The sequence below is a fragment of the Triturus cristatus genome, chromosome 7, assembly GCF_964204655.1.
Source record: "Triturus cristatus chromosome 7, aTriCri1.1, whole genome shotgun sequence".
Classification (NCBI taxonomy): domain Eukaryota; kingdom Metazoa; phylum Chordata; class Amphibia; order Caudata; family Salamandridae; genus Triturus; species Triturus cristatus.
In genome coordinates this window covers 605,551,225-605,566,618 of record NC_140590.1, presented here as the reverse complement: position 1 = coordinate 605,566,618, position 15,394 = coordinate 605,551,225, and the positions used below count along the sequence as shown (strand labels likewise).

At 44.3% G+C, this 15,394-nt stretch overlaps 1 protein-coding gene across 1 annotated transcript in view; it reads right to left on the bottom strand.

The window, feature by feature from the left end:
- ANKFN1 (ankyrin repeat and fibronectin type III domain containing 1) overlaps positions 1–15,102 on the bottom strand; it is a 1,480,122-nt gene extending 1,465,020 nt beyond the window's left edge. The window contains exon 1 of the mRNA XM_085614412.1: positions 15,007–15,102. The gene's annotated coding sequence lies outside the window, so the exon portion shown is untranslated. The remainder of the gene's footprint in view (positions 1–15,006) is intronic.
- Positions 15,103–15,394: the final 292 nt, after the last annotated feature.

Sequence of the window (15,394 nt, the reverse complement as noted above, 5' to 3'; positions counted from 1 at the left end):
CAATAAACATTTATATCCACACAGATGCGTCATGTCCACGAACTTTCATGTGTGGAAGTATGGATGAATGTAGGGTCAGTGATTCCCCCTACATTCCATGTTGGCCATGTTGTGGGACTTGGGTCACAGGGTGACACATTGGCGCTTGCGGCCCCGGTGCCGGCAGCACTACAACAGGGACACCTGCATCAGTTGATTCCTCATACAGCCCAGGACGGAACCACGTCCAGAGCTCCGGAGTCATTCTTCACATTACAGGGAGGGACGACAACTCTACATGGCCCATGTTTTCATTGTAGTGATCTGCTGATCACAGGTCTAGTTGTCAGTATGCCACAGCCACTCCCTCATGGCTGGTTTACACCCACACCACACTCATCAAGCACAGGCGTTACAGGGCACGTGACCCTGCCAATAAAATAGGACTGGGTGCACGTGCTCCACACCATTTCCATTTCAAACTTGGTGGCACCGGATGCACTGCGGCTTTGCCAGGCACACCACCATGTGACGGTGACTTTCGGTGCTCTGAGCTAGGGGCACCGTAAGTGCTGAGCGGGTGTGCAGCCTGCGATGATACCCCGTCACGGCGGTCCAGACAGCTCAGGTTTTGTGTGTCCTGCTGGACCGCAGTGAAGGCCTGAGCCATCGGACAGCAGGGGGCTACCGCCACATGGCGTGGCCTCGCTGGTCACAGAGCTAGTGGCACTGCAAGGACCGAGCGGGTGTGCAACCTGCGATGATGGCGGGTACACTGGTATGTCCTCTGCCATGGCAAAATCAAGACGTAGCACCAAATGTGACACCTGGTGGCCTGAGGAGTGGGGCTGCATGATGTGGAGGGTGCGCTGTCCGCGGGCCCCAGGCTTGGGGCTTGCAGCAGCACGTAGTGGGCCTTCTTTTCCACACACAGGTGGCAGAAGGTGAGCAGTGAGGCCTGGGTGCACAGGGACGGGCAGGCACCTCTGGGCTGTGGGAGTGGATGGTATGCAGAAGCCTGTGTGTGCAGGAGCGGGACAGCGATAAAGTCGTGTGCAGTAGTATGTACTCTGCCATTACTGATTCTATACTATGTTTCAGATGAGTGAGCTTGAGGGCTGCAGTATGTCCTGGCACGTGGTTGGAGACACACCGGTGGCGAAAGGTGAGCAGTGACACCTGGGTGCGCAGAGGCGGGCAGTCAGCTCTGGGCGGTGGGAGTGGATGGTGTGCAGCAGCTTGGGTGCGCAGGGACGGGACAGCGATGAAGGCGTGTGCAGTCGTATGTACTCTGCAATTACTGATTCTATACTATGTTTCAGATGAGTGAGCTTGAGGGCTGCAGTATGTCCCGGCACGTGGTTGGAGACACACCGGTGGCGGAAAGGTGAGCAGTGAGGCCTGGGTGCGCAGGGGCAGACATTCACCTCTGGGCTGTGGGAGTGGATGGTGTGCAGCGGCCTGGGTGTGCAGGGGTGCGCACACACCTCTGGGCAGTGAGAGTGGATGGTGTGCAGCAGCCTGGGTGCGCAGGGGCGGACAGACACCTCTGGGCGGTGGGAGTGGATGGTGTGCAGGAGCCTTGGTGCACAGGGGCAGGCAGACACCTCTGGGCGGCAGGAGTGGATGGTGTGCAGCAGCCTGGGTGCACAGGGGTGGGACAGCGATGAAGGCGTGTGCAGTCGTATGTACTCTGCCATTACTGATTCTACACTATGTTTCAGATGAGTGAGCTTGAGGGCTGCAGTTGTCCCGGCACATGGTTGGAGACACAGCGGTGGCGGAAAGGTGAGCTGTGAGGGTTTTGTCTGCAGTGTCGGAACTCACTCTCCCTCTCCAGCTATTCCTTCCTTTCTCTCTCTCACACTCTTTCTCTCTCTCACTCTTTCTCTCTTTTGCTTTCTCTTCATATTTCTCTCTTTCTCTCTCTCTTCCTCTCTCTCTCTCACTTTTTCTCTTTCTCTCTCCTTTGATGGGCGCATAACACACAATCTTATCTTACTTTTTGTCTTGCAGGCTGTGATTCACAGATTGTCAAGGGATGACACGCCATGGCAGTATCTACTTTTATTTTGTGTTTTTTGTGTAAATAAAATGTTCTATATGTAAATTCATAGATGACTGTCATTCTCATGTGTCCAACCTCACATGCATCTTGATTGTTATAATTGTGCAACATCAGCCGATTAGTTACGTTCCAGATTTCAGAAGGTTGCTATCACATTTGTTTGTGGGGTGTGGGATGGTGGGTCGCGACTCCAAACTTTTTATTTTGTATTTTTTTTAAAGTTTATTTTCATTATTTTTTTTTAAAGGGGTAGGGGTCCGCGTGGCCCCCTCCCAGGACACATCTAGCCCCGGGGCCTGGCCTCTTGGTCAGGGACCGTGGGGGGAGCCCCAATGCCCCACGGTCCCGCCGGCCCCCCGACTCATGCGGAAGCCAGCATTGCTTCTGGAAAACGAGAGCTGATAACATGCAGGATCCCTTGCCCAAAAGCAATTCTCCTTTCCTTTATAGAAGCAGGAGGAGGTTTTCCTCCTCTCACTTCAACGAAGCAAACCAGGGTTTGCTATCACAGGGTGGAAACCATAATCCTGCCCTGTCATAGCAAACAACAATGTCCCGGGGCGCACACCCCGGGATATTGCAGGAGCCTGCCCTGGGGGGAGGAGGTCCCCAGGGCCATCAAGTGCTCCAGGAGGGGGACCACGCAGCCCCCTCCCTCTATTTTCAAAGCCCCGGGGTGGAGGAGGTCCCCGGGGCTTCGGGGAGCCTGCAAGCCCACCCTGTATATTTAATTAAAACCCCAGGGGGTGACGATCCCCGGGACTTGGGGTGGCCTCAGAGGCCCTCCAATGATTGCGAAAAAGCCCCGGGGAGGTGGCGATCCCCAGGGCTGCGGGAGGGCCGTGTGCCCTCCCGCACCTAATTTACATGGGAGGTGGCGATCCCCGGGGCTGCGGAGGCCCCGCAGGCCCCCACAATATAATTATAGGATTGCCACCGGAACCTGGTCCACCCGGGGGATCATTTAAATGGAGTAGGGTAGCCCCCGCTTCATTTAGAGAAATAAAATGTGTCCGGATTTGATGTTTTTTTTAATGAACACAATTTTTTTTAGGCCTGGGGGTCCTTGAGGGCCCCCGTGAGAAGGACTAGGGGTCAGAGTGTTTCTTCCCTGCCCCCTTTTCTTCTCTTTTCATCTTTTTTTGACTGTTTTCTTGTAATTCAGTTCTACTGAGTCAGAAGATGGCTGCCAACACTTCCTGGTTTGGAGTGTTGGCAGCCAATCACAGTGAAGCTATGGGAAAATGATGTTTTGACTTTTATTTTTTTAATTTCTCAGCAACCACAAAACGGATTTACACCATTTAAAAAAAAAGTCACGTTCTGAACCAAGCTCTACCTTTTTGCCAAATTTGGTGTAATTCCGTTCAGCAGTTCAGGCTGTAGCCTGTAATAAAATTTCTGATGGAAATTAACATGAAGAAAACACTTTTTGGGACCCCCCTTTTTTCTCAGCCCCCGCTTGACGAATCACCCCCAAACTTTCAGGATAGGAGCTGACCTGGATAGACCTTTTTTGGGAGAATTTCGCAAACATTCGTCAAACGACGCCAAAGTTATCAGCAATTCAAAAAATGCTTTTCCTTTGGAAACTAGGTTCTAACTATAACTACCTACTGGTGACCGCCAGTAGGTAATGTAATATACACAGCATTGAGGCTACGAACAAAAACAAAGATTTAAAACAGACTATGTACGACTTGGAGAAGCTACGCAAGTTGGAAATATCCAAATGGTGGGAGTGCAAATCATTACAGAGGAACTTGGATGTGGGTCGCATACCGAGAGGACTACGAGTTCTCGTTGCACCAACTTATGAAAATCCGGATCCAAACATGCTGAAAGAGTGGGCAGAGAACAGCGCTATCTCATCACGGCGTATGTTAGAGATCCTAATAAAGTACGCGATCAGTGATCGTGAAAAAATTCTGATGAAAATAGATGAGTTACATAAGGAATTGGATAAATTCTCCGACAAAGAAGAACTCAGTAAAGCTCAAATCGAAATGAAGAAGAGACTGACAAAACACGAGCAATCAATTAAGGAACGGAAAGCAATGAAATTTCAGAGAGATAAACGAGATTATCTAAATGGCAGGATATATACATTTTTGAAAAAATTCGATAATATCCGAAGACAACAATTATCTTCAGCCAACATCTCTCAAATGAAATCAACAGAGCCCAGTGGTTCGGAACTTAGCTCGGAGGTTGAATCAGACATAGAAGATACCGCATCTGGTACTGCGCCATCCGTAATTCAAGAACTTGATTTTTTACGGCTAGAACGTTCCATGTATCTGAGACCCCGCCGCCTCGATACAAACAAGCAAACAAAACACAAAATCAAAGACGAGAAGGCGGAAAGACCGGAGATGGGGAGGGAGAAAAAAACTCATCCAAAACTACGAACAGGCGAACAAAGAGAAAGTAAGATCGAATACCATCAGAGACAACACAGTCATAAATCTTACCAATATGATTTTGACCGGAAAAGAACAAGAAATACTGACATTAGGTTTGTCATGGTGTGCACCTACCAACTTTGACTATGTTCAAACCCGCATAGATCTTTTTCACTTTACAAGGAAACTAAAATTGCAAAAATACTTTAGTTCCACTAACAAAACAGAAATTCCAGCATTGAATCTAACGGATGTTAATGCACCAGTGGGCAACCTGAAAGTGGCTGATATGGAACTATTACAAGATATGGCAGCACTGGAATCTGGTGCAGACACAACATTAAAACAAGCAGCAGATAACGGGATTGGATATCTATGGGAGGAAAACTACTTTGTACAAACCGAAATCGGTCTTCCTTCCGATTATGCCAAGAGACAACATAGATATTTTCGCGGAAAATATGATTAAAGATCTCAAAAATCTATCCACCATATCCAGCACAAGGTTTATCCAGACCAATCACAATCAGAGACTTGAGTATGAGAAACTCATAAGCAAAATCAAAACACGCCAAGACATCGTGGTGAGATGGTCGGACAAAGGTGGGAATGTCGTCCTTTGGCCATTAGATCAATACAATCTGGAAGCACATCAACAACTCCAAAACCCAGAATGTTACTGTCGGGTAAGCCCCACATCTTTAGCAAGCACAAAAGAAAAATATCATGCCGACCTATACCAGTGGAGATGTTCCAACCTGATCTCGAAACAGGAATTTGACTTTCTCAAAACAGACTATCCTATTGTTCCACAGTTGTATCTAATACCCAAGATCCACAAGAGTGCCACAAATCCACCTGGAAGGCCTATTATATCTGCTATAGGAGGTCTTTTTGAGAACACTTCTAAATTTATTGACTCTTTTTTACAGCCATATGTTCAGACTCTCCCGTCTTTTATTAAAGATACGGGAGACTTTCTGACAAAGATCTATGACTTGCACTGTGATGAAAATTCTTTACTGATGACACTTGATGTCAATACTCTGTACACGAGTATTAAACACAGAGATGGACTCAATGCACTAAAACATTACTTAGGCAAAAGATCCATAGAACTATTCAATCACACTCTCATGTTGTTAAAGATGTCAGAATGGTGTCTAGATAACAATGTGTTTATATTTGACAAACTATTTTACAAACAGCTGTGCGGGACTGCCATGGGTACCTGCTTCGCCCCCAGCTATGCTAATTTGCATATGGGCTGGTGGGAGGAGCAGGTGCTCATGGTTGACCATGAGCAAACAATGACTGAAAATGTGGTGTTGTACGTTCGTTACATAGATGATTTGTTTTTTCTTTGGCAAGGGATAGAAGAATCTGCTCTTAACTTTGCCAAAGCACTCAATGAGAACTCTCTCAATTTATCTTTCACATGTAACATCAACAAGTCAACTATACAATTCTTGGACCTAGAGGTATTTGTGGAGAATTCTAAAGTGGAGACCAGAACCTATAGGAAACCTACATCAGGAAATTCCATTCTACACTATAGTAGCTTTCACCCCACCTCTTTAAAACAAAGCATCCCATACGCAGAATGTCTTCGTATGAAGAGAAACTGCAGCACTGAGAGCAGTCTTGTCAAAGCCACTAACACTCTGTTTGACAGACTAGAACTAAGAGGTTATAATGCAGACACCTTAAACAAAGCTAATGCCAAAGTCCAAAATGTCACCAGAAAGGAACTTCTTTTCCCCAATCCAGAAAAACTAAAGAATAAAAACAAAATGTCTATATCTGGCATACCTAGATTCATAACTGGATACAACACCTACCATGACATTTTGAGAAAAACTCTGTATGAACATTGGCAGATTGTGCGCAATGACCCCGTTCTAGGTCCAAATATGCCTAAGACACCATCCCTAACGTTTAGACGTGCAAAATCCATGAGACAGAATCTAGTCAACAATGCACCCAGTATCAACAAAGGTTCTGAGTGGCTCAAAACCAACAATGGTTTTAGAAAATGTACCAAATGTAAGGCCTGCCGCCATGGTATTAATGTGAAAGAAATCAGTTCTCCACTCAGACACTCTCCCTTTATTATAAGGGGAAGTTTCACATGTAAAAGTGATTTTGCAGTGTACATGTTGCAATGTACATGTAACAAACGTTATATAGGGTCCACCATTCACCCTGTTCATGTACGTATACTGCAGCACTTGCGGGCGATCAACAACGATGACCCCAATTACCCGGTGGCCAGACACATTAATCAATGCCACAATGGAAAATCATCAGACCTTTCCTACTGTGTTCTTGATACTGTTCCTAGGAACCCAAGAGGAGGCAACAGACAGCAAACATTGCGTAGACTAGAATCCAAGTACATAATTCTGTTTAACACCAAAATACCCATTGGATTAAATACGGATGAGGCTTTATCCGTACATTTATGAATCTATTTCTGCCTGTCTCTTACCGTACCCTAACTCCGTTTTTTATCTCAGGTTTACCTTATTGTACTTTTAGTTTGCTTTGAACTGTGTGTCTGTACAATGATTATCCCCAGACCATGATGACAGACGTTATGTCTTTTGTGAACCCATATGAATTCAGTTGAGCCTTTTTCCTCCCTTCAGTCTGGATGTTTTCAGAATTATGTAGCTAACAGTCCACTATCTGTCTAACAAATTAATTTAAAGATTTTTTTAGGGAGGTTCGAGAAGGCCCACTGGGGCTCTACAATTTAAATAATTTAAATAATCAATGTTCTAATTCGGCTCATGTTCCGGTTTCTGCAAAATTTACACTGTTTGAATTTAAATTTTTGTTAATCATGAATTTAATTGTAACACAAAATTTTTTTTTCATGCAGTAGGGAACCTACATGTCAAACGAATTAGTCTGTCTTTCTATTCTGGGCTGAAACTACACAAGTTGTTGTTTTCCATGTCAATTGTATACCGTTGCCATGACGATTGTTTATGACACACAGTACTTAATGGTAGCCATTGGTATTACCTGAGATATTGACAAAGGCGGCTTGCCGTCGAAACGCGTCTTGGTCTCTTTAACGAAAATAAAATTCCTTCATGCTTAATTCTCACGGAGTCTACCCCTGTTTTGAATCTTGACAGCAGGACTGGTTGCATATATATATATATATTCACTGAAAAAACCATAGGTTTCACACATGTTATAGTTAGCTGGACATTTTACTGATAAAAAACCAATGAAATTCCCCCGTTATAGTTACTGCAGGCAACTATAACTCACGCGACCGCAATCCTCTGCTGATGCTAATACTGTATTTAGACACTTATTTGCCCATGTCTTCTTCCATTAAATTTTAGCTTTACATATATTACAAATATTTTTTTTTCATAAAGACACATATGTCATCAGCAGAAGATTGCGGTCGCGTGAGTTATAGTTGCCTGCAGTAACTATAACGGGGGAATTTCATTGGTTTTTTATCAGTAAAATGTCCAGCTAACTATAACATGTGTGAAACCTATGGTTTTTTCAGTGAATTTGCAAGGTTTTTTAAATGCTAAGTTACTTTACGCCATTCGTGGCGTGCGCGCCCAGTTAACGCAGTTCGTTCCGTGCGCCGCGTGCCCATGTTAAGCGGGATGGGCCATGTACGCACGATGCGCTTCGCGCACCGTGCGCACATGGGGGACATATTTTGCGCATCTTTGTGAAATGTATTCTTCGGGCACCATTTGCACACGGGGTGGGGAGAATGTGGATAGTTTTTTTTTTTTTTATAATTTTTTACCGTGCGCGTACGGTAAGCGTAATCGGCGATTTTCCGAAAAAAAAAATTTTTTTTTTTTTGGGGCTTGGGGGTGGTTTGGGGACCCCTGTATCAATGCTGGGTGGTTAGGATCTCATGAAACTGCCTCTTTACATATATTTGGGGTACGTTTTTGCTGCCCAACTCAGGAAGCGAGAGAGAAAATGGCGGCCGCCGCTTCCTGATTTCGACCGACTCGAATGTTTACTACGATCTAAGAGCCAATCAGAATCGCGCTCGCGCACGCCACCGTACGCGTACGGTAAGCTTACGGTAAGCGCACGGTAAGCGCACCGTAAGCTGCCACAGATATATATATTGATTTAAAGGCTATTTTCTCAGAATCTACTGAACAGATTTACACCAAACCTACAAAAGGCACTTCCTTGACCTGGGGACTACCTCTCTGCCAAATTTCATTAAATTCTGTTCAGCCGTTCGGGCTGTAGCCCTGTCTAAAGGTCCTATGGAAAAATGCATGGGAAAAACGCGTTTTGGGACCCCCCTTTTATCTCAGCCCCCGCTTGACGAATCCCCCCGAGACTTTCAGGGTAGGAGCGGAGCGGAGCGCCCCACCTATTTTGAAAAATTCGCGAGGATTCGACGACCGGCGCCAAAGTTATTCAAAATAGAATGTTGCCGATTTCCTATGGAAACGTGGTCCTAACTATAACTACCTACTGGCGACCGCCAGTAGGTAATATATATATATATATATATATTCACTGAAAAAAACATAGGTTTCACACACGTTATAGTTAGGAATTAGCATCTCAAAAACCTTGCAAATTCACTGAAAAAACCATAGGTTTCACATGTTATAGTTAGCTGGACTTTTCACTCGTACAAAACCATTGAAATTCCCCCGTTATAGTTAGTTCAGCTAACTATAACTCGCGCAACCGCAATCCACTGCTGATGATGTCACATATTACATCACTCATGACATGGTCAGTGACATCACTCATGACATCACTGATGACATCTCAAATGACATCACTGATGACATCACTCATGACATCATCCAGTGAATATGTGTCTTTCTGAAAAAAAATTTTTTTTTATATATGTATATCTAAAGGTTAATGGAAGAATAAATGGGTAAATAAGTGTCTAAATGGATGTTTTTTTTTGTAAAATTAATTGTATAACTGACTTATTAACAGTATCTTAGTGAATACAGTGATGTAATATGTGTCGTCATCAGCAGTGGATTGCGGTCGCACGAGTTATAGTTAGCTGAACTAACTATAACGGGGGAATTTCAATGGTTTTGTACACATGAGGTCAGCAACTGACTCTTGGAGTCCACTTCCTTGTCCTAGGTGCAAGGGGGAGCAGTTCAAGTCCTTCAGGGTCCTCTAAGCTCACAGACAGCAGATCCACTTCTCTTCTGCTCTTTCACAGGTCCAGAAAGTGTTCTAAGGGTGGTACTTTGGGGGGGGGAGAATATATGCCTGGAAGCAGCATGTGGGTGGTGATAACTCGGGGGCACTCCCTATTCATTAAGGTAAATGTTCCCTCATGCAACCTACCTACTTTTTCAGCAGGTCCTGCTGCCCTACTGCAAACAATCCCCCAGTGCCATTCATATTCAATCAAATATGAAGACACCTGTCTCCCCTTGTGCAGAGAGAGTGCCCACCCCACCCAGAGGCATAACCATGGTAATCAGAAGTCCTGTCCCCTCCTCTTTGGTTACTTAAAACTTGTTCTGGGGGTAGCTTTCCATTCACTTGGTTTGGTGTCCATCTGACCACTGGAAAAAAGGCTGTGCCTTTCCAAGTTTTATCTAACATTTGCTTATGACAGGGCAGGCCCCTTTGAAGTTAATTTAGTTCCTGGGTCCGACCCCACTGGTATTCCTGCCAGGGAAAGAAAAAATTCCCACTCCAGGGTCACTGTCTCTGCTCTATGAGCAATTTTCTCACCTTTTTCTCATCTAATTGTGGCTAACCAGAGGCTGGGCAGTTACTAAAGGGTAATGCAAATTAACCCTCTGGTAGCTTCAGGCAGGCTACAGGTAAATTTCTAAAAGCTTCACTTCCCATATATTTAATAAAAATCTTAAATTACCATTAGAGTGGATTCTTATTAAATATTTGTTTTAAGTCTTTGATTGGAGCCTGTAGCTAGTATAGGTCAGAACTTATAAAGTATAAAGAATTGTGCATAATCAAAACTTTGACTTTCCCTAGATGCCAGTTGCAGCCTGACTAGTGACAATGTTATTTTGGGTCTAGTCACTGGGGGGAATTGCCATTTCTAACATAGTACATGTACACCTCCTAATTATGTGCCCTATATTTTGGGCAGCAAGGTGAGCTAAAGGGTGACTTATTTAAAATCTAAAATCAGGTTTACTTACCTGTCAAAAAAGGTGATTTTGACACATCTATGCAGAGGGGTTCAAGCTGCTGCTGCCAGGCTGCACAGACTGTGTCTGAATCCGTGTTTTCACTACCATTATAGTGGATGCCACAATAGATGCCACAGTTCACGGGTGATATTTGACTTCCAGGTTTTGGGTACATTCTCTATACCAAACGCTAGCGACTTTTGGGCAAGTTAAATAAACCAATTAGGGATAAGACAATTTAACCATGGGAGCACAAGCACTTCACTCTTGTTAAAGTAATAGTCTGGCAAAATAAGGCCCCAGAAAAGGGCAAAAATCTGGGGTGACTGTGCAGTAAAGGCGGATTTCCTACAAGAATGCTTGTGAGTGGCCACAACCTGCTCTGAGAACTATGTTCCTCCACATTTTTCCACAACTATAAGAGCATCAGTGAGCAGCCTCAACCCTACATGGATTTGTTAAGTGTTTTTACCGTTCTTTGTTACCCAGTGAAACATCCTGCAAGTTATAATAACTGTTCCCCCAGTTGACTTTTGTGCCACTGCTTGATTTCCAACTTCACTTGTGACGGGACTTTTGCAACATCCATGTGGTCTGAGGGCCCTTGTGCCACCATCCTTTCTGTTACTCCCCCTGTTGCCATTCTTCAATACTTTGAGCATCGATTCCCTCCTGAAATGCAAGGATGGATGAAGAAAGGATGGTGCCATCAAAAAACGCACCTGATCAGTGCTACCTCTCCTTATGCATTAACGTACAACTCAGTCTGCATAACCAAGTAAACTATTTGACTTAGTGACCATAACTGCAATAATCGGGCATGCATCCTTTTGTAGCCTTAAAGCAATACATTGTAATAGTAGATGTTATTAAGTGTGCATAGATCTCGGGGCAACAGAATTAATTAAAAGGTAACAATGACACTTTCCAGAGTACTAAATGTACCATACTGCTTCCTGTATTACCCATGCATATTTTATATTACAGCCTTTTTTCGTTTAACTAAAAAAATAGAACTGCTTGAATAATGTTTCTATTTTGAATGATACAAGTGTTGCCCAACACCACCAGGTGTAGGCCTTGCCTGTTCAACTTTACTTTTCATTTGCTTAGTTTAGTTAATAATTTAACATTTTAGTAAAAGACATGAAATGACCAATGATGATGCTGTTTGAAAAATGTGCATTCCTCTATAAGAAAGAAAAAGCTCAAATGCTGAGTTGCACCAAGTAAAATGGTCACCTGGTGATGTGTATGGATTGGCAGTTTTCCAGTCTTCTGGCATAGAAGGCCGAAGTGCTTTCAGATACATTCATTGTTAATGGAATCGGAGAGATGGGCTGCATATGGCTCCTTCTATATGACAGATTACCACACTTGAATGATCAGATGAGAAATGGCTATTCCAAATCCCTGTTAATAAGTCAGGCTTGCACCCTAAAAGGCAGTACTACGTGCAGCTACAGGTCGTGTGGCTGGCAATTACCATAAAGACCACCTCTCCCCAGTACTAATGCATCTCGAATGATCCTAGATCAAAACTAGACGTCCCTACAAGTTCACATGTAGTGCCTACAAGGCAGACCATCTAAATACACACACTAAAATGATCTAGCAAAGCCTTAAAGGTTGTGGAGGAACCCACTCTTCAAGAACAAAATATTATCATCCTCTTGAAGACTCAAAACACTGAAAGAGGCCTTCTCTCGAGAAGACCTAAAACTATGGAACACCATCCACCACTCTCTCAGGTAATGTCCTTCCCTAAATACTTTTAAATGTGAACTCAAAAATGTCTTGACTAAAAAGAGTTTTCACCAAGTTATGATCATGTTCACCCAGTGATGCTGACACAGGCCTTGCCTTTCTGATTTATGTTCTTTATCTGCAGCTCATTATACTCTGCAAATAGCCAGACATTATATTATCTTGAATACTTCGGACTTATCTGCTTTTATGCAAACATTGTGACTTATGTCTTCTACAGAAACTTAGAACCATCTGTGCATATAAAGACCTGTCACGTATCACTACTGGTTGAGCAATCCTAACTCACTTTGCTATACTGTTATGCCTTAATTGCTATACACACTTTTTTGCTATAGGCTATGATCCTCCGCTCTTGCAAGGAGCTGCTTCAGTATTCCTACAATGTCACTGATCCATTTTTGCCTTGTTATGTTTTAGCACTTTTGCTTGTAACATATGTACACATGCACACAATAGGTATGGTTATGAACACAATGCTACAGAGGTTCATGAGAATCCCAAAGCCCTATGAAGAGCATTATAAAAAAGGGAGGAATCACAGGCCTGAGAAATGGATGTTTCAAATCCAGATCAACATCTGAATCATATCTTATGAAAAGCTGAATACAGCCAAGAGGTAATTTCTCAAAAAGTGTTGCTGGACAAGGATTGTGCAGTCACCTTTGGTTTTACTGGACAGATAGGCGAGAGATCAAACTGGACTTATCGCATTATAAGATGGCTGCCCAAGATGTACTGTAATGGGAGGTATATTAGTAGGAGACAGGAAGGCCTTCACAGAAAGCCAGAGCCATGGCAGCATGAGAGGGCCGGGCTGCGTACCGTCTGGGAGCTTTATGGAACTTAAGGGAATGTCTGCCTAGATAGATCAGTAGACAATGCGCAGTTGATGATCCAAATGGTAGCTAACAATCAACTAGGAAAGCCAGATGTTCCCACCCTGTAACCCCTGCAGTATAATTGGTCGAGGAAAGAGAATGACCTCAAAGAGTAATCGGCCCTAACTCATCTTTCTATCTTTATGAAGGGGGCCATCATGAAGGCAGGGGCTGATGGACTTGTTGGGGATTGCCTGCGCAATGGACTTCCTTTGTTTGGGGACCTCCTGTGTAGACCAAACAGTAGATAAAAAGCAGCTTTAAGTCTAATTAATGACAATTATCAGGCTGAGAGAACACCATACCCACACCACATGATGGTCACTTTAGAAAGCCTTGAGACCACACCATAAAGTGGATTGGATGCTGCATATAGGTGCGCTGTGTTCTGGCCATCTAGAACAATCTGTCATATTAAAATTGTAGATGCAAGTTTTGAAAGAAGGGCAGTATCTGCTTAGCAGAAGGGCAAACACTACTCCTATGCCGAGATTTCTCTCGTGCTTCCTAATTCGCCTGAATGAGAGGCTGAGTGGAGCAGGCGTCAGGGGGTGGCGGAAGTGATTGCACCAGGGTCCCTGGCTAGAGTTCAAACACAGATCCTGCTCATTTATATGAGGCAAGGCGGACCACCTCTTAGGTGATGGTTCATGAATGATGTGCGCTCCTTCCTCGCCCGTTCATTGACAGTGCATTAACTAATCTCCCTGAAACACATGGATACAACTTGTGCTTGCTATAGTGATAACACTTGTTTGCAAGTTTTCACCAAATTACCCCTGCTCCTCCACTTAAAATTGCAGGTGCATGTTCACGGCGTCGCTGGCATCGCCTCTGGGTCCCAGTGCCGGCAGTTTATTGGCATCGTTTCCACAGTCTGCATGCTCTGAAGTGCCTTGGGGGGCACATTCGTTTCCTTGTGTGCTCAATACGAAGAAAATACACTAGCACATGCATAAATATATACACATACACACAACGTGGTGCATTCCACAACATCAACTGTACCACAGGAAGAAAGACTGCACGTCTTCAGATAAAGCTGATCTATCTACCTGCATGTAGGTGAACTTTATTGCTACCATGCCATTGCCTGGCAGGCGTCACCAACCTCCAACAGCGCGACTCTCATACAAAATGACAACGAACATGCTAATCGCTGCCACACGTGTTGAGCAGTTATCAGAATAAAGCAGCTACTCGCAGGTTCTACTTTCCAAGGGGCGCGCGCATACCTGGCAAGACTCGTATGAATGCACGTGCATAAGGGTTGAGGCGTAATGGTCAGAAAGCTGCCAGGGGAACTGTACTCTAGCGTGAAACATGCACATGTGCCGCGCAGAAATATAAAGCAGATGACATTGCAACCGAATATGTGAATCGAACGGTAAGTGTAAGTTCTCGCATTTATGTCAAATGAGCTCGATCTTTGCATGTGCGGTTATTTCAATGGGGCTTTGTCGGAAGATATAGCCTTGTACTCTATAGAATGAGATGCACGCGCATTACCCAAAACGTCTTCCTTCTCGAATCAACGAGATGGCATTTTCCCACTGTAACCAATGGTAACTTAGGGGGACCGCGCACTAGAGAACATGAATGATGCAGCTGCCACTACACATTCATAACAGCAAGATGCACAAAACACCTGCAAACTGCTGTCATCTTCCAAGCTAAACAGCGGAGGCACGCCAGGCAGTATCCGGCAGAGAATAGATTGAAATCTGACTTACCAGCGTGCAGCACGCGACGCCGAATGGGAACAAGTTGGTGGTGGCTGCCCGATCCCTTCATTCAATAATTCCCATGGACTTTGATGCGCCTCCTGGTTTTAGCTGGTTAGAAAAAACGACAGTGTTTCTCAGTGCGTGAATAAAAAAATGAAACAACAAAAAACTCGTTGGATTCAGGAGTCTAATCCTTTGATCTCAATTTGCAGAAGTGATCTCAGTGCAAAATACAGACACGCACATTTTAGAGCGGCTTGTAGTGAACTTGACGCATCAGTCCAGAACGAGGACAGGTGAATATCTTGCTGTGATCCCTATGTATTCTCTGTCCGTTGCTGTCGTGACTTCCGGCAGCGTCTTGTACAGTATTGCTGAGTACTGAACAATGCAG